This window comes from Pinus tabuliformis, chromosome 5_1 (genome assembly GCF_031772625.1).
Source record: "Pinus tabuliformis cultivar Carrire ecotype Pingquan chromosome 5_1, CPIR1, whole genome shotgun sequence".
NCBI classification, from domain to species: domain Eukaryota; kingdom Viridiplantae; phylum Streptophyta; class Pinopsida; order Pinales; family Pinaceae; genus Pinus; species Pinus tabuliformis.
In genome coordinates this window covers 178,467,110-178,492,114 of record NC_142305.1, presented here as the reverse complement: position 1 = coordinate 178,492,114, position 25,005 = coordinate 178,467,110, and the positions used below count along the sequence as shown (strand labels likewise).

The window sequence follows — 25,005 nt, the reverse complement described above, 5'->3', positions numbered from 1 at the left end:
TTAGGTCATAAATAAATTTGAGTTAATAAAAAAATTTACCCCGATACATTTTCACTTGATTAGGTTAGGCATTTGATAGGTTAACTAACTCACTAGTTCTTGAATTTCTAGTTTTTAGAGTAGTAATTTTCTATTATTTTTTAGCACATGTTAACAGAGGTATTTGGGAGTGATTCCACTTGGAATGGAGTCTTAAGACATCCTACTTAATAAAAAAAATGTCCCATGTCATTTTCATTTGATTTAATTAGACATTTGGTGAATTATCTCCTCCTGTAGAAATTATGTTTCTTATGTAGCAATTATGTTTCACTTGTAGCAAAACTCATGTAACACTCCTATAGCACATGTAAAATTGACGAGATTTGATACAAAAACATTGGTTTTGTTTCTTAGGCTTGAATTATAACCCATAGGCTCTAAATCCTTGATTGAGGAAGAATAAACACCAATTAGGATATGCATTTTTGCAAAGTAGATTAGGCTTATTTATTTGAATTCATGCTCTTTGGATTCCAACTACAAATTGTTGTTCTTTCCTAGGATTAATTTATTTTCAAAGTATAATTTTCATTTTTACAATTAGTTTAAGATTTTATTTCCTAACATTCACTCCATTACATTATAGCAATTAAAGAGGGACACATTGTATGTTGCACATACAGTTTCGACACCTCTTGAGTTTGTACGAACTTGTTGAAGGCTCGAAATTCTCTACCTACAACAATATAAGGGAGACCACTCGATCTGGACCTTAAAGCAACTCCTTTTCCATTGAAATGGTGGTTATGACTGGTTCAACTAGGTCTAGTTGCTTTCTAATCTCTATCTCTAATGTCTTACAATATGACTTTCATCTACCAATCGAGAAGAGACATCGGATCAACCTGCTTGCTGATTAGGCAAGAAAGTGATCCTTAAGCTAATATGGGGCTCGGTGAAGCCACAACTAAATTTTCCTCTTTGGGAAGAGGACTTCTAAAAATATAGAATTAAATGTAAATGCTAAAATATTCTAAAACGCAAGCAAAAGGAAAAGTATCATAATCAAATTTCAATTAGGTGGATATACATCTAACCCAACCGAGAGCATAATATTTAAATGATTGGGATTTAAATATGTATGCCTTATAATGAATATCAAGTTAACGAAGTAATTCGATTAACTAACATTATGAATGCCAAAACACATTATGTTTAAAGATTTATTAATAGAAATAATTAATCAACAACATTTAGGAAGTAGTTCACAAAATGACGATGATTATTAGATCAAAAACTTGAATGATTAAATAATAATATAAGGAAATAGTTGACAAAATATTATTGTTTGTTAAATCAGAATTAAAAGATACTTTTTTAAGCAAATAGTTATTCAGAAATCAGAATTCAATCCATAAGATAAGAGATAAATAATAAAATATTATTGAGGCAAATTACTCAGATTGACAATAATGCAGAATTCTAAATAAAATGACACATTTTTGACATCATAAAATGAAACTAGTATTTAAATTAATATTATTATAAATACCTCCCAGATGTGGGTGTACATAACGATTGATCTGATGGTGGTGGAATGGGACGGCAAATGGCATAGCCACATGGCCACCCGTAAGCTCGCACACAAAGAAATAAACCCGCCTCACAGTAGCAGTAAGTTCCATTCAATGCGGCACTCAAATCTACTCACCAATACCATCCTGCCTCGCTCTGCATCATCGAACCCTCATGTAATATTTGACCCACTTCCTTTGTTTCTATTCCTCTACCTCTGAGTTTCGAGTGCCCCCTAGCTGCAGTGGAGCTAAGTACATGCACTGCAATGGGCAGGCGATGCAACATTCTCTGCTACATAGAGTTTGGACAGGGCAACCATTACTCTCAAGGCTTGATTTGCAACCTGACTTTCGATTCTGATCCTTCTGAGACTTCTCCCTCAAAGCTCCACTCAGTGTCAACTTCTCATAGGTAGCCTCTTCATCCCCATGCCATCATGCCTTGACTGCGCCAGTGAATGCGTAGCAGAAGGGGTAGCAGCAGAGGCAGACTTTCCTGTTCTTCGCCCTCAGCAGTCTCAGACTCCTCTTCCCCCTCGTCAAATTACGTCTCAGCCCATTATCCTGAAACTCGCAGTGGTAGAGGCCGCACTCGCACTATCCACTCCCCGCCTTTGCAAACTGCCATTCCAGTTACTAATATCCCTTCCATCTCTCAACAATCTGTCCATTCAGCCCAATTCATGTACCACTGCTCTCTGAATCAACCACTCATCAAGGCTACCATCACAGTCACCTTCCAGCGATGAAGGCTACCCCACCTGCGTAATGGAGAAGAGGGATAATGTTCGGGCCAAGCCTCCTGTAGCGAAGAAAAATCGAGAACCTCTGGTGAAGGATGACACGGGTACACTGCCAAGTGACGAGGATGACCTCGACGCATACAGGTGTTTCATTATTGAAGAACCCTTGTCAGCACTGAATGACACCTAACTCACCACGTGTCTTCAGATTTCAGGTTCCTGACAACCAAGCCTATGGGTTTACTTTTGAATTTTTGAGAAAAATAGTTAGTATTGGAGATGAAGTCAATAGAATATTTCTCCATGTTCATATGTTGCTTTCCTCTACACAAGTAGCAAAATTATTTTGGATTGGACTAGTTTCCCACTTCTGGGCAGTCTTAATTTTGGTTTTTGCTACATTATGCCATGAACCTTGGCTCTGAACTACAGAGGCCAGAGCCTCCTTGTATCATTTTGTTACATTAATAGATTTTAGACTTATTTAGAAAAAAAAAATATTATTATAAATACCAATTTATTTAATATGTTCCTTTAGATCTGGTCTCCGATAGTCCTTTCCAATGCTTTGAACTTCTGTTGTTAAAACAAAACTTGCAATAGTGCAAGCTCTACCCTTCATACATAATTCATAATGCAAAAGTAAAATCCTCAATAATCCCCAAGATCTAAGATTTTATCTCCTCTCACCTATAACTCTCTAAATTCTCATTACAATAGTTTTTTTAAGAATGCGAAAATTGCAGACAAGAGAAGCCTCCTTTAAAATTGTACAATCTTCTATTTATAATTTTACAAAAATAATTCTCAATAGGAAAGTTGTTTGAAGAGTAGTTCTGTTCAATCAATTTTCATTAATCCAAAACCATATTCTTCTATTGCTGAAGCATTTTCATTGATTGAAATATTCATCTCCTCATATTTTCAAATTGTTTCCTACAAAAAACTAATCAGAATTTAATTAAATTGTAAATTAAAATCAAAATACTAAATTTGGAATATAAAACATATCCAATGAAAACTCAATTACATAATTAAATAAAAATAAATATGAGATCTCTATTGATTCCTGTGAAGATCTAATTGTTCAAGGATGATATAGACGAATGGATATTCATTTAGTAGAAGTTGTGGGCAAATGAAAATGTAGAAACTTAAACTCAAAAAATTAGTTTTTTTAAACATTTGGAGCTTGATATTATGATGAGTTTTAGACACATTAAATAATAATATATAGTTATGAAACCACCTCATGAATATTCTCCATGATTGTATAAATCCGACGAGCCATCCTGGACTTCATTTGGCCAAGTAAAACTCAACTTATGAGCTTCTAAAGTTGATGAGTCAAAACTATTAGAATTCTGAAAAATCTATGGCCTCGACTAAAAATCAGAATTTTTAAATTTAATTCTAATTCTAAATTAGATTACAATTATTAAATAATTAATACTGATTCAATTTTAATTATAAAATTAGATTAATTAATTAACAAATTAACAATTTTTAATGAAAATATAATTGTAACATATTAATATTCTAATTTAGTTATATTAAAATTATAACACAATACTAAAATTAGATTATAATATTTTATAATATTAATATATTAATTATAAAAACATATTATTAAAACATTCAAACCAAAACAAAAGTCATACATTAATTGACTTTTGAAATGCAATGAGGAAGGGTAGTTAATGCATGGAGGAGGAGGGATAAGGAGGAGTGATGGAGCATGTGAGTGATGAGGTGGAGTGATAAGGTGGATTGATGAGGGTCGAGTGAGGTCATTCTGATGGGAGTCATAAGTAGGTACAACAAACTTTATGTTAAATGAAAATAGACACCATATAAAACCAATCAGTGATTGGCGATTATGAAATCTCTGAACTTTTTGCATCATATAAAAAATGGCGATATGTGATATTGCGATATTGCGATATCGTAAGTTTCAAATCAGATCGGGATTTTATTTCAGGAATTTATTTCATAGATTTTAAAAACAGGGTTTACGAAAGGAAGAGGTGGTTTGATGTGAGGCCCACATGGAATTAAAAATTCTACAAAATCAACCACGACCACGTTGCGATTTTGAAATTTTGGGTTTGGCAATTTGTTTTAAAATAGGAAATTGGAATAAATTACCTAAGATTGCAAAAACCCATTTTAATCATTCTACAATTTGGCTGGGTCATTTTGTAGGATCATTAGTGAGAAAGGAAAAACATAGTACTAATTAACTAAGAGTTAATATTTACAACGAATTACTATTTTAAGTGAAAAAATTGAAATAATATACATTTTATACATTTTTTAATCCTGACAACAAAAATGATCAAACTTCGAAGGAGTTCCATTTACAAACCGGTTGACCAAATGAGGTGAAACAAGTATCGACAGAAAGCTCACTAAAAGGTGAATTCAATGAAACAATGAAAATATAAATCCGATGAAAAACAAGAAAAAGAAAAATTGTAAAATAATTAACTTAATAAAAATCATAAAAGGTGTTTAGCCAAAAATTAATGTAAAGTATCCCCATTATTTGAAGTAAATAAGTCAAAAATGGGTGGCGTTGGGTTTTCCCTAATGGTGACACACTAGGAAGAACCAATTATCTTTGATTAAAGATAATGAAGTTTATTTTACCTAAAGGTTAAAAATATTGGAGTTCAAGAGACCATCTAATAGTAAAACATTTCTATAGGTCCCACATAAATAGATTAAGCAATATGAATTTGTAAATATAAGTACTCAAAGAAGATTTGAGTAAAAGTCATGAATCCAAATTTGGAAAAATTTATTTTAAAACTACCTCATGTAAAATAAAAAAAGATACAGATAGGAGTCTTTGATAAAACATATATGCATTTTATGAATGGTTTCTAACATCACTTCTCTACCAGTGAGCCTGAATAGTACCCCGACAAAGTTGTATTTTATGCCATACAAGCCTAGTCCCATTGCGAGTGAATGTCCATAGCTCCGATGGGTTTACTTGTATTTTCCATGTTTATTCTTTAATCACTCTTTTGATAAGCACATTTTGCAAGCTTTTAGTTTATGATGTACTTGAGTGAAAGAGGTGGGATGGTAATAGAGATTTATTTTTAATGGATGTAATACTTTTATAGTGTTGACTCCAAATTCTTTCCCCATGACTATTAATCAGAGGCTTTTATCAAGTGGAGGGGTGGGAGGGATCCATTGTGTTAAACTAAAATCGGTTATTTCCGTGAAAAGGTAAAGTATATTACTTAGTAAGGATGTGTGTTCCTCCATGCAAAATATTTAAAGCAATATGGCTTTATGGTTCCATCAAAATATTCCTTTAATGATAAATGAAATTTACCGAAATAGATAGAGTTAAAATATTTCCCATGTATGACAACTACTATTGGGTGAGTAAAAGGTATTTCACATAAATCATGGTGGAATCACCAAAATCAAATCATAAGTAAAATCAAAAGGAAAATAACTACAACTAAAGTATCAAAAGAAATTAGTAAACCCTAAAAAATGTAAATGAAGAAAATGAAAGCTGAAAGAAAAAATACAAATTTAAAAGATAAACTCCAACAAGATTGCTTATACAAATGTCTCAAAAAAAAAAACTAAAATAAGATAACCATGTGAACGCTCCATATGTTGAGATTTTTTTTATTTATTTTTTAATCTTGCAGAGGTATAAGAAATAAGGCTCTCAAAATGTAGAGGGTGAATAACAGTGATGATAGATAGTATGCTAAATGAGAAGTCTCTATCTGCTACAAATTTTCTTGTTTCAAAGAAAAACCTGGATAAAACACCTTAACCATTGTTGTTTTGATCTCAAGTAATGTTCAAGAAACAGAGTAAAGGTTTAAAAACTCCCTAGTTTAGTGATTCAAAGAGGATCATGACTATTTCTCCCAAGAAATTTAAATAAAACCAGGAAAAGAAGAATGAACTTCAAATCTGATCTAGTGGAGGTGTGAGAAGTTTTATGGGGAGCTACAAAACATAGTTTTATATCAGCAGAAATTGAACAAAATTGAAATTAAAAGTAAATAAATGAAAATGAAAGAAAGTGGGTATATGAAACTTAACATTGGAGAATTTTATTTAATCTTACCCGAGAGATATCATTTTCTCCAAGAGAAGATAACTCCTTCTTCTAATTAAAATTAAAAGCATGAAGAAGTTGAATTTACTCAAATATCATCTTCCCAAAATCCTCATTTATTAAATTTATACTAAAGCAAGATGTAAACTAGAAGAAAACAATGTTTCATGTTCAAGGAATCGGAAGTAAACCAAATCCATAAAAAAAGAGAATGAAGATATGTTTCTTAATGAATTGCAGAGATGATTGTTCTCTTTGCTTTTCAATTCTGGATTTATATCAGCCCCAAAAGATTGAAATTGATTCAAAATCCCAAATAATATATCAATTATGTATATGAAGAGGACTTGAATATTTATATAATAAGCATGGAGCGATATATCAAAAAATCAAATAAAAGAGAAATTAAACATGATCTAACCATGATATACTACCTTTGCCTGTTCTATATTCTTTATTAGCGAAGCAGGTTGTCCAGAAGAGTAAAAAGGATCATTTGCATACACTATAAAGAATGTATACCCCTATAGTCACAAAGTCATCCCGGTGAATGAATAATTGGATTTGTTGAAATTATTATTAAAATATATCCAAAATCTCAAATAGGGTTTGAGTCTCTTCGTAAAAATAAATGTGACCAAAGGGAAAATAATATGAATGACTGTTAAGAATGCTTCAACATAAATATGAAATTGTAACATTTGGAACATGCATAGTTAAAATTATGAATAAGATCATTTTTTGCAAGCGTTTTATGTGAAAATTTCCTCCATTTTGTACCAAATTAGAGTAATAATGATTGGTTAGAATTTCATTCCAACTGCACTGATAAGAGGAAGAATATAATTATTTACTCATATTGCTAAGTAAAAACATTAGTTCCCGTAGGTCTGTACACATGAGTGTTATCGAAGAAAAATATCTGTGAAATATTATGGTTGTACCTTTGAAACATGTGATTTTCTCACATTCCGACAGGGTTTTGAAAGTAATGGTTGAAAAATACAAGAAGGAAGGGATATCACAAGTCCCTTATCGGAGATTTAATTTCAGGTGTGTGAAAGGATAACAGTCGATTAGAAGTCACGATATGTAAGTTCTGATATGAGTAGCAGGAATTTTATTGAGGATCGGAGTATCAAATATATATGGAGATGATAGTATCGGTGAAGTCATTTATCGAAGAATGAGTGGACTGGGATATCGAAGATCGGCGATTAAAATATTTGAAATGAGTATGGGATGTAACATTGTTGATACATCGATGTGAAATGAGGAATGGACTCGATAATATTATTATGAGGATTTAATTTTATATTAGATCTGAGAAATCAAAAATTTTAAACGTATTTCCCAACCAAAATTCAGATTTATGAATTTATGCGATATCTTCTTAAAACCATATCTAAATTTCATATCAGGTCCAGAGATTGTATGGATATCGTAATGTTTTGATTGATTCTTATATGAAATGGTCTGATATTCAGAATCTCCGATAAGGCTACATGACAATCGTGTGGGGGCGACAACTCTTGAATTATTTAATTCAAAAGAAAGTAGTCAACTTTATTCTCACCTTTTAATTAAAAACCCCCTTTTAAGAATTTCATTAACCATCGGGAGTATTTGATCAGAGAAAGATGTTATCAGAAATTTCTTACGAGGAGTGTTGAGATATTGTTATAATCCGATATGAATTTTCCAATAAAGTATTAAAGGTCTATCAGGGCTTTAATGAATATAAGGAAAATTAAAGAATCCTCAAATTCTGACAAAATAACAAATACTTCCCTATGCATGTTGCAGATTTAGAAATGGTTGCATGCTTGCCTCAAGTATCCAAAAATCAAGGCAATGAAGACCTGCAAAAGAAACAAAACATAAATAAGAAAGAACTATGAAAAAAAATAACTAACAATAGATGAGGATGAACCTGTAAAATGCATACCTAGAAGAATATTGACTGTAAATTTTACCTCATGAATCTTCAAGTTCTCCTATGACAATGCCATCTACTTATTTAGTAAAAATTGGTAAGTAATGAGATTTTCAATTTCATCCACTTCAAATTTACATTAGAGGGAAAGAGTGGTGAAAATGAGCTCTTTAGAAGTACTCGTGAATCAAAGATTTCCAAGACATAGAAATTATTTGGAATTTCTTCATATATGATTTTAAAACAATTTTGTCAATGTGATAGAATTTTGCAAAAGCAAGACAATCAAGCGGTTCATAAGCTTCTGATATGTTTTAAGCCACTTTGCCAGAAAATGAAAGGGGATTCCAAAAACTTGGATTCATTACTTTCTTATTAAAAATATGAATAACGAAATAGATGAAAAGAAATCTAGATCTAAATTATTTTATCCCTAATTGCTAATTGAATAGAAGGAAACATGACTATGTATAGTAGTACTTCTAATGGAACCGTTCTCTTATTTTAATTCTAGCATCTATGTAAAAATCAAACATTAGTAACAAGAATATAGTTGAAAAAATAAATTTGAATCTAGTACGTACACTAATTGCTAATATATTTTAAGAAATCAACCTTTTTACAATTACCATCTCTTGAAATATCCATTTCAGTAGAATTTCAACTAGATCATAGAAATTTGGATGGATTTCTATTAATGATTGGGAAATGTTCAAAAGACGGGATAATAGGCCAAATTGTGGAATTTAATTTTTAGATGCAATAATCTAAAAAAAATTGTTAACATTATGTACATATGTTAAATTATTAATAATCTTCTGTGAAGAAAAATTATCCAAATATTTTTCAAACGGGTCAATGAAAAATGGATGAAAATTTGCTATACTCAATAGAAGATTATTAATTGAATTAGATTGTTGGTGATATTTTGAAAATACACTTTCTTGTTGGCACTACTTTTGATAAGAAAGAAGCAATTGACAAGAGATAAACATCAATTGGAACTGGAAGAGTAATAACTCTTGATGTTCATGATTATGATTTGAAACCTCATATTCCCATTTAGGCAGTGCATCAATTGAGTGATCAATACAAAGCTACACAATACGCCAACACAAAGTATCTAAAAATTGAAAAATGAAAATAGAAAACAGATATGAAATTAAGCAAAATAAATGGAAGAAAAACAATAAAATCAAATCACTATTGGTACAACTAGTGTTACAGCACAATTGGGACTAATTTGAAATGATTTCCTCTTCACAAGAATTGACTAGAATTATGCAATTAGAATGATTACCAACACCAACTTGTGAATTAGAGAGAATATCATGAGTATTAATAGGAATGAGAGTTTGATCATCATAAGAATCATTAATTGGGATTGATCCTTGAATGCTAAAATGATGAAGATAATTTTTTGCTTGAGAATGAGAATTAGTTGGAACAATTTCTGATTTAGAGTGTTCTTCATTCCCACATGTGATTTGAATTTTCTCATGAGGATTCACTTGAGAAGAAGACAAATCAACATCCTTAATGGCAGAGTAATTATCATAAATGACTTCAGAACATTCTGTAGGATTCCCTTGAATCTCATCCCTATATAAAAACAAGAAGGAATATGAAGCACATGTTCATTAGTGCCAAAAGAATGATCAATGATTGATTCTCGATCTTGATAAAAGATAATTGGAAATTCATTTATATAAGCCTCTCTATTTTATGAAATAACATTAATGTCAAGAGGCGATAAATTTCTATCAACAAAAATATTAGGATAAAGGGAAAAATGTGAATTTGAAGAAATAAATATGAAATACTCTCTGTTTGTAGATTCAAGTGCATTTTCTTGATTGCAAATTTCATATTTATGATCATTCACTTCTCTATTAATGATTTCTTGAAGAATGTTGCTTTGCTGCCCTGAATTTTCCTTTTGATCAACATGATCAAATTCATAAATTTGTACAACAGATTGCATGTTATTGGAAACTTGAATTTCTACATGTACTTGCTGATTTATTAACTGATTTTATGAATTTATTACAAAATGATTTTCAAAGTTGTTTGTAGAAATTTCTTCAAGGTTATTGCTAATATCTTCTTTCATTTTATTATAAAATTCTTGCAAGCTTTGTGATAATGGTTCATTAACATGACTATCATTAACATAGTAAGAGGTGTGTACTAAATTTAAGAAATTATCATACATGGCAGAGGCCACTTCATCATGATTAATATACACCTCTATATCAGAATTTTTGATAATATTACTAGGAGTTGAAATAGAGTAGTCAAATCTTGCAGTTGTTTCATATGGGATGGGAATGCAAGAAAGAGAACATATTCAAACCAATCTATTAAATCAATTTCTAAAGGTTTATCTTCAACTTTAAATATCAAACAATTTAAACGAAATCTAATGGTAAAATCAATAAAAGACTTATTTTTGAACCTTAGCATATCTTCAATTTCATCACATACCTATTTGTAGTCATATCCATTAAATTCGCAAAGGAAAATTGTGATAAATTGGTCCCATTTGTGAATAGAGGCAATTGGAAGAGTTTGACACTAGCTTTTGGCTTTTGCCGAGAATGTAAGAGTAAAAATCATGTATAAAATATTGTCATAAATTCCTTTAAAAGTAGAATTTGAAATTTTTTAATAAATTGAAAGGCATGATTAAATGCAGAAACCTTTCTCTTACCATTAAAATTTACCTTTGACAAGTGTCTTACAACTCCAAATGGGAAGTTTAAGAGGAGCCATTGTAATTAAAATAAAATGTTAGAATAAAAAGCTCCAATAGACAACAAGTCTTTACACCCTCCTTCTAGTGAAAAAAACATTGAAGGCTCGAAATTCTCTGCCTACAACAATATAAGGGAGACCACCTGGTCCAAACCTTAAAGCATCTCCTTTCTCATTGACATGGTGGTTCTGACTCGATAAACTAGGTCCAATTACTTTATCTCTATCTCCAATGGCTTAAAATATGACTTTCATCTATCAATAGGGAAGAGACATCAAATCAACCCTCTTGCTGATCACGCAAGAAAGTGATCCTTAAACTAATTTGGCGCTCAGCGAAGCCACAACTAAATTTTTCCTCTTTGGGAAGAGGACTTCTAGAAATATATAATTAAATCTAAATGCTAAATTATTCTAAAATGAAAGCAAAAGGAAAATTATCCTAATCATATCTCAATTAGGCAGATATAAATCTAACCCAATCGAGAGCATAATATTTAAATGATTGGGATTTAAATATGTATGGCTTATAATGAATATCTAGTTAATGAAATAGTTCAATTAGCTATGATTATGAATGCAAAAACACATTTTGTTCATTGAGTTATCAACAGAAATAATTGCTCAACAACATTTAAGAAGTAGTTTACAAAATGATAATGATGATCGAATCAGTAACTCGAATGATTAAACAATAATATAAGGAAATAGTTCAAAAAATATTGTTACTTGTTAAATCAAAAGTAAGAGAAATATTTCTGAGCAAATAGTTAATAAAAAGTCATAATTCAACCCACAAGAGAAGAGATAAATAATAACAAACTATTGAGGCAGATTAATCACATTGACAATAGTGAACAAATATGAATAAAATGACGCATTTATGCCATCATAAAATGAAACCATTATTTAAAACAACAATATTATAAATACCAATTTATTGAATTTGTTTTTCTGGCTCTGGTCTACAACAATCCTTTACAATGCTTTGAACTTATGCTCTTAAAACAAAAGTTGCAATAGTGCAAGCTCTACCCTTCATACCTAATTCAGAATGCAAAAGAAAAATTCTCAATAATCCCCTAGATTTGACATTTTGTCTCCTCTCACCTACAAATTTAAATATTCATTACAATATTTCTTTTAAGAATGTGATAATTTCATAGAAGAGAAGCCCCCTTTAACATTCTACAATCTACTATTTATAATTAAAAAAAGAATTCTCAATGGGAAATTTGTTTGAAGAGTACTTCTGCTCAATCAATTTTCATTGGCCCAAAATAATATTATTCTATTGTTGTGGGGAAAAATGCCTATGCAGGACGATCCTATCCACCTAAGGTGTGGCAGTGCCTTAGCAACAAACAAAGACAGCTATCTAAGTATTTCTTCCTTTATGAATTGAAAGAGAGGAGAGATCAATGGACTTACCGATGTCTTCCGTTTGTCCCTCGATCTGGATCCTCTTCCTCTTCGGGTGTTCATAGCTACTTGCCTCCTCGCTTGCCCAGCTTCAAGAGAACAACTACTTGATACCTGCGAGATCACAAGAGAACAGCTACTTGCGACAAGAGAAGAACACAACTCAAAGATAGATATTCATATTCACAAATGATTCAGGATTAGATAAATCAAATACACTAATGCAATCATACATCAAGAAAACATCAGCATATAGGAGAAAACAAGATAGCTTTATTGATGAATAACAAGGGTTTGAGAAGAGTTACAACCCAGAAGGCTCCAATCCAGCGCCTCTTCCCAGCAAATGAAATTCCTATCTTCACCCCCTTTCAAAGCATTAAGCACCCAATGATTCAAATCTCAAACTAGCAGCAATTCTTTGCATTCACAACATTCCAGCCTCTAGATCTCATGGAGGAGAGATCCATATATAGATTTTTGGAGAGAGGATGAGTCAGCTTGAGATGTGACTAGTGTCCTCTCCCTCTGTCAGTTCTTGATTCCACTTGGAGGTTCTTGCTTCCACTTGGAGATTTGGAACCTCTTACTCATCACCAGTCGAATTCCTTGATGCAAGTGTCATTTTGGAAGCTTCCTGAGCATTGACACATTGAGGAATGAGCCTGCCACTTGTCCAAACTCGCTCAGCACAGGTAGCCTTTGTTGGAGTTGACATTCAACGCAGGTAGACAGTGGAGCAGTTGACATTCAGCATAGATGCTCAGTGGAGCAGTTGACATGATCCTGATTTGACTTGTTTTTGAGTGTTTTTAGTGGAGAACTTCTGTGAATTGCTGTAGTTTGCTAGCCTTGTTCCTCTAGGGGTAGGAACAACATGTTTAGGGACTTTGGATCCCTTAGATTATGGACATTTCATGCTCAATGCTGTAAGGCACAAAAATGTCTATAACAGTTGCCCCCCAAAGTATGAGGCTGTTTATCGGGCGAAATGCTTTATCAGGGGGATCCAAAGTTCATTCATTGCCGGGAGGAGATCTGTAATACAATACAATACAATAGATTATCTTTCATTCTGCTTTCATGATCTAGCTGAGTCGGGCATTTCCCATGCTCAGCTTCATAAATTCATTTTTCTGTACATAGAATAGACAATCGTCTGATGGTAGACTGATGATTTTGATGAAATCATCATCCTTTTCTGTAGGATGATTATCTGCTGCAATGTTGTACATGTCAATGTCTTTATTTCCTGAATATATATCGCAGCCCGGATGGATGAAGCTAGATCCGGGGTCTTCAATCTCGTCCGATCTTCACTCGATGTACAAGTCGATCCATGTGAGAATTTTTTGAAGTCGAACATGGAAAGACATCGCTTGATTACCAGTCAATGATGTAAACTGTTAACAAGCGCGAGAGGAATCACCGATAAGGATGATGACCCTCAAGGTACTGCAGTACAATTCACGTGGTGTGAATGAAGGACTTGGCGTCGAACACCACGCAAAATCTTTCGGTCGAAGGTCATTGATGTATACCTGTCGCCGGAAGTGAGAAACTTGCCATTGAGGCATACAAGCTTCAAAGTACTGAAGGGGTTGTTCCTAGATCAACTCCTTGGATAATGAGCTGATGTCGACAAGGAGCGATCGGTCAAAGGAGGGCCTTAATGAATCCCACATCAGTGACACAGAACGGAGCTAATGATTTTGATGAGGTGAAAACAATCTGTGAAATATGATTCAGGGTGGCGGTCATGAATGGATGAAGGATAATGTATGGCAGTGGATGGGACACGGTTGACTCTTCTGAAACGACTTCTCTTGAACATATGGCGACACTGATGCGATGGATCGGTAGCATTACCCCAATATGTGGATGGCTTGGCGAGACCATGGATGTGACCGGTGAATGAAACAACCCAACCTGATTGTGATACGGAGGAAAAGTGTCATGTTCAAGAGCGACTTGCTACCATCCAAGTTTTCTTGTTTCTCCCAATTTTTCCCCAGTCATTACTGACCAGTACCTCTTTATTTTTATCAAGCTTGAGGAGGATAACATATGCTTGTTCTATAACCCGCCCTTCGGGCAAGCCCATCGCTATTTTTTAACGAGCCTAGCGATAGGGAAACTCGTTCTCGTCTAAAGAAAAGTTTGTCGCTATTTAATGCATTTAACGAGTCTAACGACAAAGATAACTCGGTCCTTTTCAATTTTAGAGAGTCTAAAAAGGTACATAAAGTTAACTCCAAAGTTCCTTTTTCGTCATCTAATCCCTTAAGTCAAAAAAAGTATAAAACAATACAGAAGGGATGAATTTTCGATAGTTTTAACGAGCCGAACTAAACAAGCGCTCAATCTTTTTGTGAAATAATCCCTCAGGTCCAAAAAGATTAAAATCTAGAGGAGGGATAGCTCTTCCGGTCATTTAACGAGCTGGTAGGCCAAAACTCGGCAATCTTTTCATATTTTACGAGTCAGTTGAAAAGAGCTTAAAGAAGACTCGTCTTTTGAGGAACGAGTGATGAACAGGGCAGCAGCAGATTCCAGGTACGGCTTGGAATATTCCAATCACGGCAGTGTCACAAGGATGGCTTAGTGAAATCACTCTTCGCAGCTGTTCCTCAAAATGGGTAAACAATCAAATGGAGGTGGACGATCGGCCAAATGAAAAGTGGAGGTGACGGTGCAAACACGACCAAGGCTTTTATGGCTGATAAGGTTACATTCACAATGGTTATTTACCGGAATAGGTTCATTTTTTAACGAGCTTGAATGCGCCAAAACACTGCTCAAACTTATGTTTATTTTTTAACGAGCATGAACTATGTGCTAAAACTGCTCGGATCTTGCGTTTATTTTTTAACGAGCATGAACTGCGTGCTAAAACTGCTTGATGATAAGTTTGCATGCCCCCAGCATAACAACGCAAATCAAGGTGCATGCCCCCCAAGCTTCATTGCATTCAACTTGGTGGTTGGAATGAAGGTTTACCTTTGAGATTTGGAAAGGGGATTTGTTTCATTTTTTAATGAGGTTGACACAAGATAAGAACCATCCTCGAAGCCCACTGTATTTACAGTATTTCTATTAGGGCGATGATCCACGCTGACAAAATGTTTAGGAATCTTCCGAATCCATTAGATATAGAAGATTTCATATTGTAGGTTTCCACTGTGGCCACTTTCGCCAGATTACTTGCAGGCGATAGGGCAAAAGTACCCATTAAGGCAGGGTCTTTTAGGAGACCTACTCCAATATTTTGAAGCGAATGATTGCTTCCATGGATCATTGGAATGCTTCGCGTAACTTGTGAACTGTCGGGGAGGAAAGTTTGTTGGTCGACGACTGTAATTCCTCCTTGAAAGGGAAATGCAATCTTCCTGAAGTAGGTCGACACAACTGCGGCCATGGCATATATCCAGGGCCTTCCCAGTAGGATGTTGTAATCGAGGTTTCCATCAATTACTTCAACATCAACTCCTACTATTTTGCCCCCCAGTTCAACTTTCAAGTTATTTAGGATACCATATGGGGTATATGTCCTTCCGTCGAATGCTTTCAATGTTGTCGATGATCGCAACAAGGTTGGAGATCCTAAATTCTTCCAGCAATTCATCGACATAATACATGTAGATGCCCCCTCATCAATAATTGTTCGATGAATAGTTTTGTTGAGGGCTTTCACTTGTATAAGGAAAGCTAGTTGAGCTGTTAACTGAGGGTCATATCCTTTATGATCAAAGGCCACAAGATTGGAATCCCTTGGGCCAACCCCACCTATTGCTGATAATAAAGCCTGCTCTTGGGAGAGGCAATTTTGCGGTACCTCAAGTGTCGACATAGCGGACTGCGATTGGGCCAGGTCCTCTACTATATTATAATTCTGTGCTACTTTGGCACGAGAATTAAATGTCAATTTGTGTACTCCTCCCTTTGGCGACTTTATCATTGGTTCAGGAATGATGGGTGGCACATCTTTGGTCAAAGTTGTTGTCGAACTACTAGGTTGTTCATTAGCCTTGTTATTCGACAGCCGTGGATTCCCGTAATCTTTATTTCTTGTCAAAGCATCATTTTGCTGCTTTGAGATAGACAACATAAGCACTTGGGATTGGGAAGCATTTTGATTAGCAACCAGATTTGTTCCTCGATTCGGAAACGGATCAGTTAACACAGCTGGGGTTTGCGGACTCTTAAAGAATCTTTTAAGCTCAGCTTTGTATGGACATTCTCTCGTCCAGTGATCCTCATCACATATCTGACACCCAAAAGGTGGTTTCCTATCTCCAGGAGGGTTTGAAGAAGTTTTTTGAGGAGATGACTCTCCTTGTTTCTTCTTCTTCCCTTTGTTTTGATTCTTCTTGCTTCCTGGTTGTTTGGTTTCTTTGCCTTTATCTGCTGATACGGCATTTACTTCCGAAGCAAGAACCTCTTCTTTTGCATTTTGATCCGAATTCTTACGGGCCTTCTTGGAGTTGGCCTTTGTCGATTTCACGTTTTCCGTGCCAATCACACCATCGCCGGCATGAGAGTCACTATTCGATTTAGGAGGAGGAGGAATTGAAAATTCCGGTCTAGGGGCATCAGGTATTTTGTCGTAGAGCGTGCCAGACTGAGTATAAACTAAGTCTAGATATTGTGCACGAGCTATAACTTGCTCTTCTGTTACGACTCCCCCCTTCGCCACATCTTCCGTTATGGCCGGAAGTAACGACTTTATAAACCATTCAGCTAATAGCTGATCGGGAACATATGTTTTCACCATCCTACGACGACGTCGCCACTCATGTATATGATCAGATATATGAGTAGCCGTTGTCTGTTTGAAGTTGGTTAATATTTCTGTTCCCGTTTCATACCTTATTGGTAATTGAAAATGGGTTAAGAATGTCGTGGCGAGGGAGCTAAAATTGTCGAACGAAGCTCTAGGTAATTCAATATACCATTTTGCCGCTGGACCCGTTAACGTCCTCTGAAAAAGGCGAAGCCTTATCGAATCATCGTTTAGGGTGTTTGATGAACACCACATATGAAATGTCATCACGTGATTCGATGGGTCTTCACCTGGATTTCCATTGAATTTAGGAATGTCAGATGGAAGTTTGTGAGGAATTGCTGGCCACCAAGGGGCATAAGCAATTGGATCGTTTGTTAATCGGTGTAGATCAGGTAACTCTAAAGTTGCCACGAATGGTAACTGCTGATTCAGGTTAGGCGAAGCGTACCCAGGATACGATGGAATCGCCTGAACAGTTGGTCTTTGCATACCGGCATAATGGAGTTGATGCTGGTATGACTGATACGGCTGGTGGACTTGACCACTGTAAAGTGGTTGGTTTTGACCGTTTTGAATGTACGGCTGCCCACTGTTCGCAAAGATTTGCTGTTCAGAGCCTTGGTACACTTGCTGGAATTGTGGTTGTTGGTACTGCACCAGCCACGGTTGTGAGGCCATGGGCTGTTGTGCTATACTAACCGTTGGACCAAGATGTGGGGTAATTGTACCCGTTTGTACTTGTGTCGCCCCACCAGTAGGCGATTGTGGTTGAGTCGCAGGGTCAAGGGGCTGTTGCATGACAACCTGAGAAATCTGAGGTTGACATACAACAGGCATCGTTTGAACTTGCGACACGGTTACAATAGCCGGTGTAGTCGGGATGTTCGTCACAGGTACACATTGTTGCATAGAATACACAACTCTTGGTTGTTGGGGTAGCATAGGTACCCAACTACTTGTCGCAATTCCAGTATAACCTGAATATGGTTGAGAACTCCCGTATGGATATCCTCCCGGAGGGGGTAATGAAAGGGCATACTTTCCCCCATACGGTGGTAATCTGGAACTCAAGGGAATTACTTGCCCTTGTGGACTGGATGACCCAAATTGACCTCCAAATGGATCAATTTGTCGAGTCTCAACATAAGAATTACCGGATATTACTCCGGATGAACAAACAGGAACAGACCACACTATCGAAATAGTCCCTGGATGGACTCTTTCTAGCGGTTGAGAGCTAGCTGGGACAGATGGTATGCTGGCAAACATTGTCGGATTGACGGCAGGAAGTTCTGTTGTCGCTGTGTCATTTGACACAGTCCTAGATGTTGATGGTTGTTCAGACATTTTGAGTCTATCCAATTGATTGCCTAGCGATTCTACAGGAACTTCCACGGGTGATAGACTAACTTCTGCTGTAGCAGGAAATAGAGTGACCCCTACTCCAAAATGAGTTGGAGTACTTGCTTGCGGATCTTCTACAATTTCCTCTATCGCAATCAAACCAGGTGGAAGAGGAAGACCGTCAGGTCCGTAAAATATTTCTGGTGCCGAAGAAGGGGTTGAATCGACAGCGACAGATGTTTGAGGAGCAAGACTCTCTGGACCGGTTACAGATGGAACTGGTTCAGTGACACAAGTGTTTGCTCTCAGACTAGGATCAGTATCACTGTCCCTCTGTGGCTGTTGAACTTCTTCTATAGAGGCAGGGTTTCCAGAAATGTTTGGAGTAACCAGAATCTCAGATGTTGTTGGAACACTTGTTCTAACTTTTATAGGAGATTTTGAACCGGTTAAACGAGTTCGCTTTGTCCGTACTGTTTTCGATTTCGGAGACAAAGACGGTTGACTCGTAAGCCTCCGCGAACGACGGGGTTTCAATTGACTTTCTTCTACGATTGCGGATTACTCGATCAACCAAAATACAATAAGGGGAAAATGTGTTTCCGATTTGAATGAATTTTTAGACGCTTTTAGACACAACTTGCTTTTTCAGTTTTAAAGAGTCGAGAAAAAGCTAAAGATGACTCTAGTCTCCTTCGATGTTTTAACGAGCCCGAAGTGACAAATGCTCGGATGGAATTTTTCCGTTATAGAGTCTGAAAAAGGCCAAAAGGAACTGCTCTGGAGTTCTAGGCAGAGGGTGTGCCAAACTTTTCGCAAAACCGCAGAATACTTTTTAAGGTACGGGCGGTCGATCTTCGTGAATGCTGTGTTCACTGCATTGCGAATCGTAGGGCGGCCGACATGGCTTCCTATGGATAAAGGCTTTATTCCTATAGGGGTCTCCCAATATATACGCGACGGTACGTGGGAGCACAATCCGTACTGATACTTATCGCTTCACCATGGAGGAATCACCCAACCACTCAACGGTAAGATACCAAGTTTTACGACGCCGGAACACGTCTCTAGCCTAGACCTCTATGTTGTGCGTTATGTTACAAAGCGTTGTTAAGTTCATTCAGTTTATTTTAAGGTTGATCTTGTTTAGCAGTTTGCCTTTATGGATCACCACGAGATGTATGAAACAACTTCCTAAATGCAGTCTAAAGATGATAAGCAAGCTTTACAATCTTTTCAACAGATGAAAATCCTAACTACAAAGGGAAAAGAAAGACATCATCTTTTCTCAATGAGCAATCAGCACACTCTACTGCACTTTTCCTAAATCAATCATGCAAACTTATCAAGATGCAAAATTCACAATGCAGGTGTTTGTTTTCCGCTTTCTTAGTATTGATGCCTACAAAGAAAGCTTTTTGTACAACTTTGAATTTGCTTTTAAATGATCAATACAAACAAGATTACTTTTTCAAAATCAGAGAGGGTAGAAGAGATTACAACACATAACGATTTCTCGAAATGAATACTTGTTTTGACATTCAAAAGAGACAAACTCAAACCATAAACAAAAGCAAATGCATAATCAATCTGCAAACAGCCAATGAACTCTCTCCTAAGATCACAATCAGATCTGAATCAAGGGCTACAGGATGATTACTTCACTCTTGTAAAGGAAAACTATGAACGAAGTCACAAACACATAAAAACATTCATAATCTTTTTGCACAAAAATGAGGTGGAATGCAAGCAGAGAAAAGGAGTTTTCAGATCAGTACCTATGCTGGTTAAAGGCTGCAAAAACAGAGAGCAAAACAGGGCAACAAAAGGCAGAGAACCCCAGTAGCACTAGGCCAAACTGGATCAACGCACCCTTAACACAGTCAGTTTGACATTCAGCGCAGGTAGCCCCTTCGGGAACTGCGTTGAAATGCAAACTGGCTTCACTGGGTCTGCGCTGAGAGGAGAAACTCTCGTTTCCCTCAAGTTCTGGGTCACAGTTTGCTCAAAAATTCACTGTTTCAGGCCAAATCAGAAACACGAGCAAGGTAATATCAAAGGGATGCTTTGAGGGGGTTACTAAGATCTATCACAAGGATCATCAAATCATTTGTGATTCTATTGTTCAGATCATAGACTCATCCAAAGACTGGATCAAGGCAGCACTATCTACTTTGCAATCTGAGAAACAGATGCAGTTTGATTGTTGCTGTTGAGTCTATGAAATAAACAAATGATTGAAACACAATTAAAATGACTAAAACAAATCTCCCCAGTGGAGTCGCCAATTTTTTGTGGGCAAAAATGCCTATGCAGGACGATCCTATCCACCTAAGGTGTGACAGTGCCTTAGCAACAAACAGGGACAGCTATCTAAGTATTTCTTCCTTTATGAATTGAAAGAGAGGAGAGATCAATGGACTTACCGATGTCTTCCGTTTGTCCCTCGATCTGGATCCTCTTCCTCTTCGGGTGTTCATAGCTACTTGCCTCCTCACTTGCCCAGCTTCAAGAGAACAACTACTTGATACCTGCGAGATCACAAGAGAATAGCTACTTGCGACAAGAGAAGAACACAACTCAAAGATAGATATTCATATTCACAAATGATTCAGGATTAGATAAATCAAATACACTAATGCAATCATACATCAAAAAAACATCAGCATATAGGAGAAAACAAGATAGCTTTATTGATGAAAAACAAGGGTTTGAGAAGAGTTACAACCCAGAAGGCTCCAATCCAGCGCCTCTTCCCAGCAAATGAAATTCCTATCTTCACCCCCTTTCAAAGCATTAAGCACCCAATGATTCAAATCTCAAACTAGTAGCAATTCTTTGCATTCACAACATTCTAGCCTCTAGATCTCATGGAGGAGAGATCCATATATAGATTTTTGGAGAGAGGATGAGTCAGCTTGAGATGTGACTAGTGTCCTCTTCCTCTGTCAGTTCTTGATTCCACTTGGAGGTTCTTGCTTCCACTTGGAGATTTGGAACCTCTTACTCATCACCAGTCGAATTCCTTGATGCAAGTGTCATTTTGGAAGCTTCCTGAGCATTGACACATTGAGGAATGAGCCTGCCACTTGTCCAAACTCGCTCAGCGCAGGTAGCCTTTGTTGGAGTTGACATTCAACGTAGGTAGACAATGGAGCAGTTGACATTCAGCGCAGATGCTCAGTGGAGCAGTTGACATGATCCTGATTTGACTTGTTTTTGAGTGTTTTTCAGTGGAGAACTTCTGTGAATTGCTGTAGTTTGCTAGCCTTGTTCCTCTAGGGGTAGGAACAACATGTTTAGGGACTTTGGATCCCTTAGATTATGGACATTTCATGCTCAATGCTGTAAGGCACAAAAATGTCTATAACATCTATTTCTGAAGAATTCTCATTGATTGAAATCTTCATTTCCTTGTCTCTTCAAACCATTTCCCTGTAGAAAACTTATCAAAATTTAATTAAATTGCAAATTAAAATCAAAATACTAAATCTGGAAAATAAAACATATCCAATCAAAACTCAATTACATAATTAAATAAAAATAAATATGAGATTTCTATTTATGCATGTGAAGATCTAGTTGGTCAAGGATAATATAGACGAATGGATTTGCATTTAGTAGAAGTTGTGGGAAAATGAAAATGCAAAAAATTAAACTCGGAAAATTAGTTTTGTCTAAACATTCAGATCTTGATCTTTTACTGAATTTTGGACCTATTGAATGATCAAATTGGGTAATGAAACCACTTCATAAATATTCTCCATGATTTTACCTATCCAATGAGTCATCTTGGGCCTTGTTTGGCCAAGTAAAACTCAACTTATGAGCTTCTAAACTTGAGGAGCCAAAACTGTCAAAATTCTGAAAAATCTATTGCCTCGGCTAAAAATCAAAATTTTAAATTAAATTCTGATTCTAAATTAGATTGCAATTATTGATTAATTAATATGAATTTAATTTTAATAATAAAATTAGATTAATTAATTAACAAATTAACACAATTTAATTAATTATTGTTGGACACCTAATCCTTTATGGGTTGGTGTAGAATGTGAACAACCATGAGAGTCCAAGAGACCTTGGGATGTGGAACCCAACGGTCACACAAATGTACTATGAATGTATATCATTGTCAAATAATAGATACAATATCATGTTTATCTTTCCTATTTTGTCTCTGCCATGTGTGTGTTAACATGGTATCAGAGCATAGGTTAGGCCTAGACATTTTCAAAACTTGTGAGCACTGCATTCCTTCCAAAATTTGTCTGTCATTTCTCTATTTGGTCAATAATCCAGCTATAGAAATGATGTTAATATGCTCCAATTTGGTGCTCCTCTAGTTTGAAACCTTATCCATATGCTCTCTTGTTAGCCTGTGCATTACATCCCATTTCTGCCCACTGTCTATAATGCTCCATTAATTTACTATCTGTCAGAAATTCGTTGCCTCTCCTCTGTGTACCTTTTTGCTGGCAACGCTCACCTGCATGATCTATGTTCCTAAGATATTCATTTATACATTGAATTTTTTCCTTTCCCTACCAACAAGATGTCGAGAACCATAACATTGGTCTCTTCTGCTCAAAATTATTATCTATGAGAATTCGTCAGTCCATTATGCTATGTAGATCATTTCTACAACAAAACTTCGTTTTCTATAATTACTCTTTAACCCTAAGAGCACTTCCTCAGAACTCCTTGAAATTGTCGTTAAAAAAGAAATCCTCTCTACGTGCCAACCCTTACACTACTGGTATCAGAGGATCTGACACCCTTAATGTTACATATTCGGATCCATCACCACTTTTAAATTCATTACCAACAAATTTCGAGTATATAAAAGTATTTCCAGTAGTCACTGACATCAGATTCCTCTTCCCATCTATCAAAAAAATATTTTAGAAAATATAAGATCTTGGAGTTTAATGCTTGGATCAGATTCAGGCGGCTTTAATTTTGTTATTTCCGCGCTTGCTTCATTTATGGAACTCTTTGAAGCGAAGTGAATCGTCTGCGTTGCCAGCGATTGAAATTCACTAGAAGCATATCTTACCCGTAGAATATGCGGAAAAATCGTAGTCATTCCCACCATTGAAATTGAAAGCAACTTCATCAAATGAGTACAGAGTAAGAGTTTGTTTAATGACGTAAATTGATTGCCTGTATTTTGCAAGCAGTCATATGTCACCACTCTCCACTATAGACTTATCAATCTCCATTGTGAGCTTTGATTTGGTGGTTGTATCACCTAATGTTGTTGGTGTTGCCAATGCTCATGCTTTTGCCAAAAGAAACTACACCTGATGTTGGTGGTGTTGCCCATGCTCGTGCTTTTGCCAAAAGAAACAATCTGATGCTACTCTGGCTATTGTAGATAAAAGGCGTCAAGCCCGCAATGTTTCTAAGGTTATGAATTTGATTGGTTATGTGAAAGGGAAAGTTGTTGTCATGTTTGATGGCATAATTGATACTATTGCGACAATTACAAATGGAGCTACATTGTTACATGAAGAGGGTGCCAGAGAAGTCTATGCATGCTACACACATGCCGTTTTTAGTCCTTCTGCACTTTAAAGGCTATTTGGGGTCTTTTCCAGGAGGCTATTATCACAAATACGGTACCTATTAAAGAGGAGAACTACTTTCCTCAATTGACAATTTTGTTTGTTGCAAACCTTCTCGGTGAAACTATTTGGCATGGCCATGATGATTGTTCTGTGAGTAGCATGATTGTTCTGTGAGTAGCATTTTCTAGTGATGTAATGGTGCTATTATTTAGTTTCCTAAATTTGTACAAGCAAAGTTGAATATGCGAGTTGAGGCTTACAAAATTTGAGAAATCATTGTTGTGTGAAGAAATAGTTGTTGGGCAGAGTGCATGTGAATAAATTGTTGTCGCTTTTGTTCAAGAATGGTTGAATGGCATGGAGATGCGGTGTGTTAACGTTGGACTTGTGGATGTATGAATGATGGACTAACCATATTCCTATTTGGAGTTTGAAATTTGTGAACACTGAGTACATTAAGTTGTTGGATCTGTCATCACTAAGTTGTGAGTAGTTGTTGTATTATCAAGTGGCTAGACTTGAATTGTTTTCCAAGTGATGAGTGGCCTGTACCAATGATGTGTCAAGATTTTTCTTCTCTAAATATAGTTTTTTCCTGATATTAGAACCATGTTAATTTTCTAATTCAGTGAATGCTACTCTTTAAACTCAGGATAGCTTTGATGAGCTAACGATATTGGGTGCCAGAACTTGGTCTATTGTAGATGCTATTACTCAGATTATCAATGTCGGCTTTGGTGTGTGTCAAATTTGTGCATACTAAGTTATAAAGATGAT

General features: G+C 35.8%; 1 pseudogene; it reads left to right on the top strand.

Annotated features, from left to right (window-relative positions):
• The first annotated feature begins 2,327 nt into the window (after positions 1 to 2,327).
• Positions 2,328 to 24,402, top strand: LOC149163999 (ribose-phosphate pyrophosphokinase 1 pseudogene; annotated as a pseudogene).
• Positions 24,403 to 25,005: the final 603 nt, after the last annotated feature.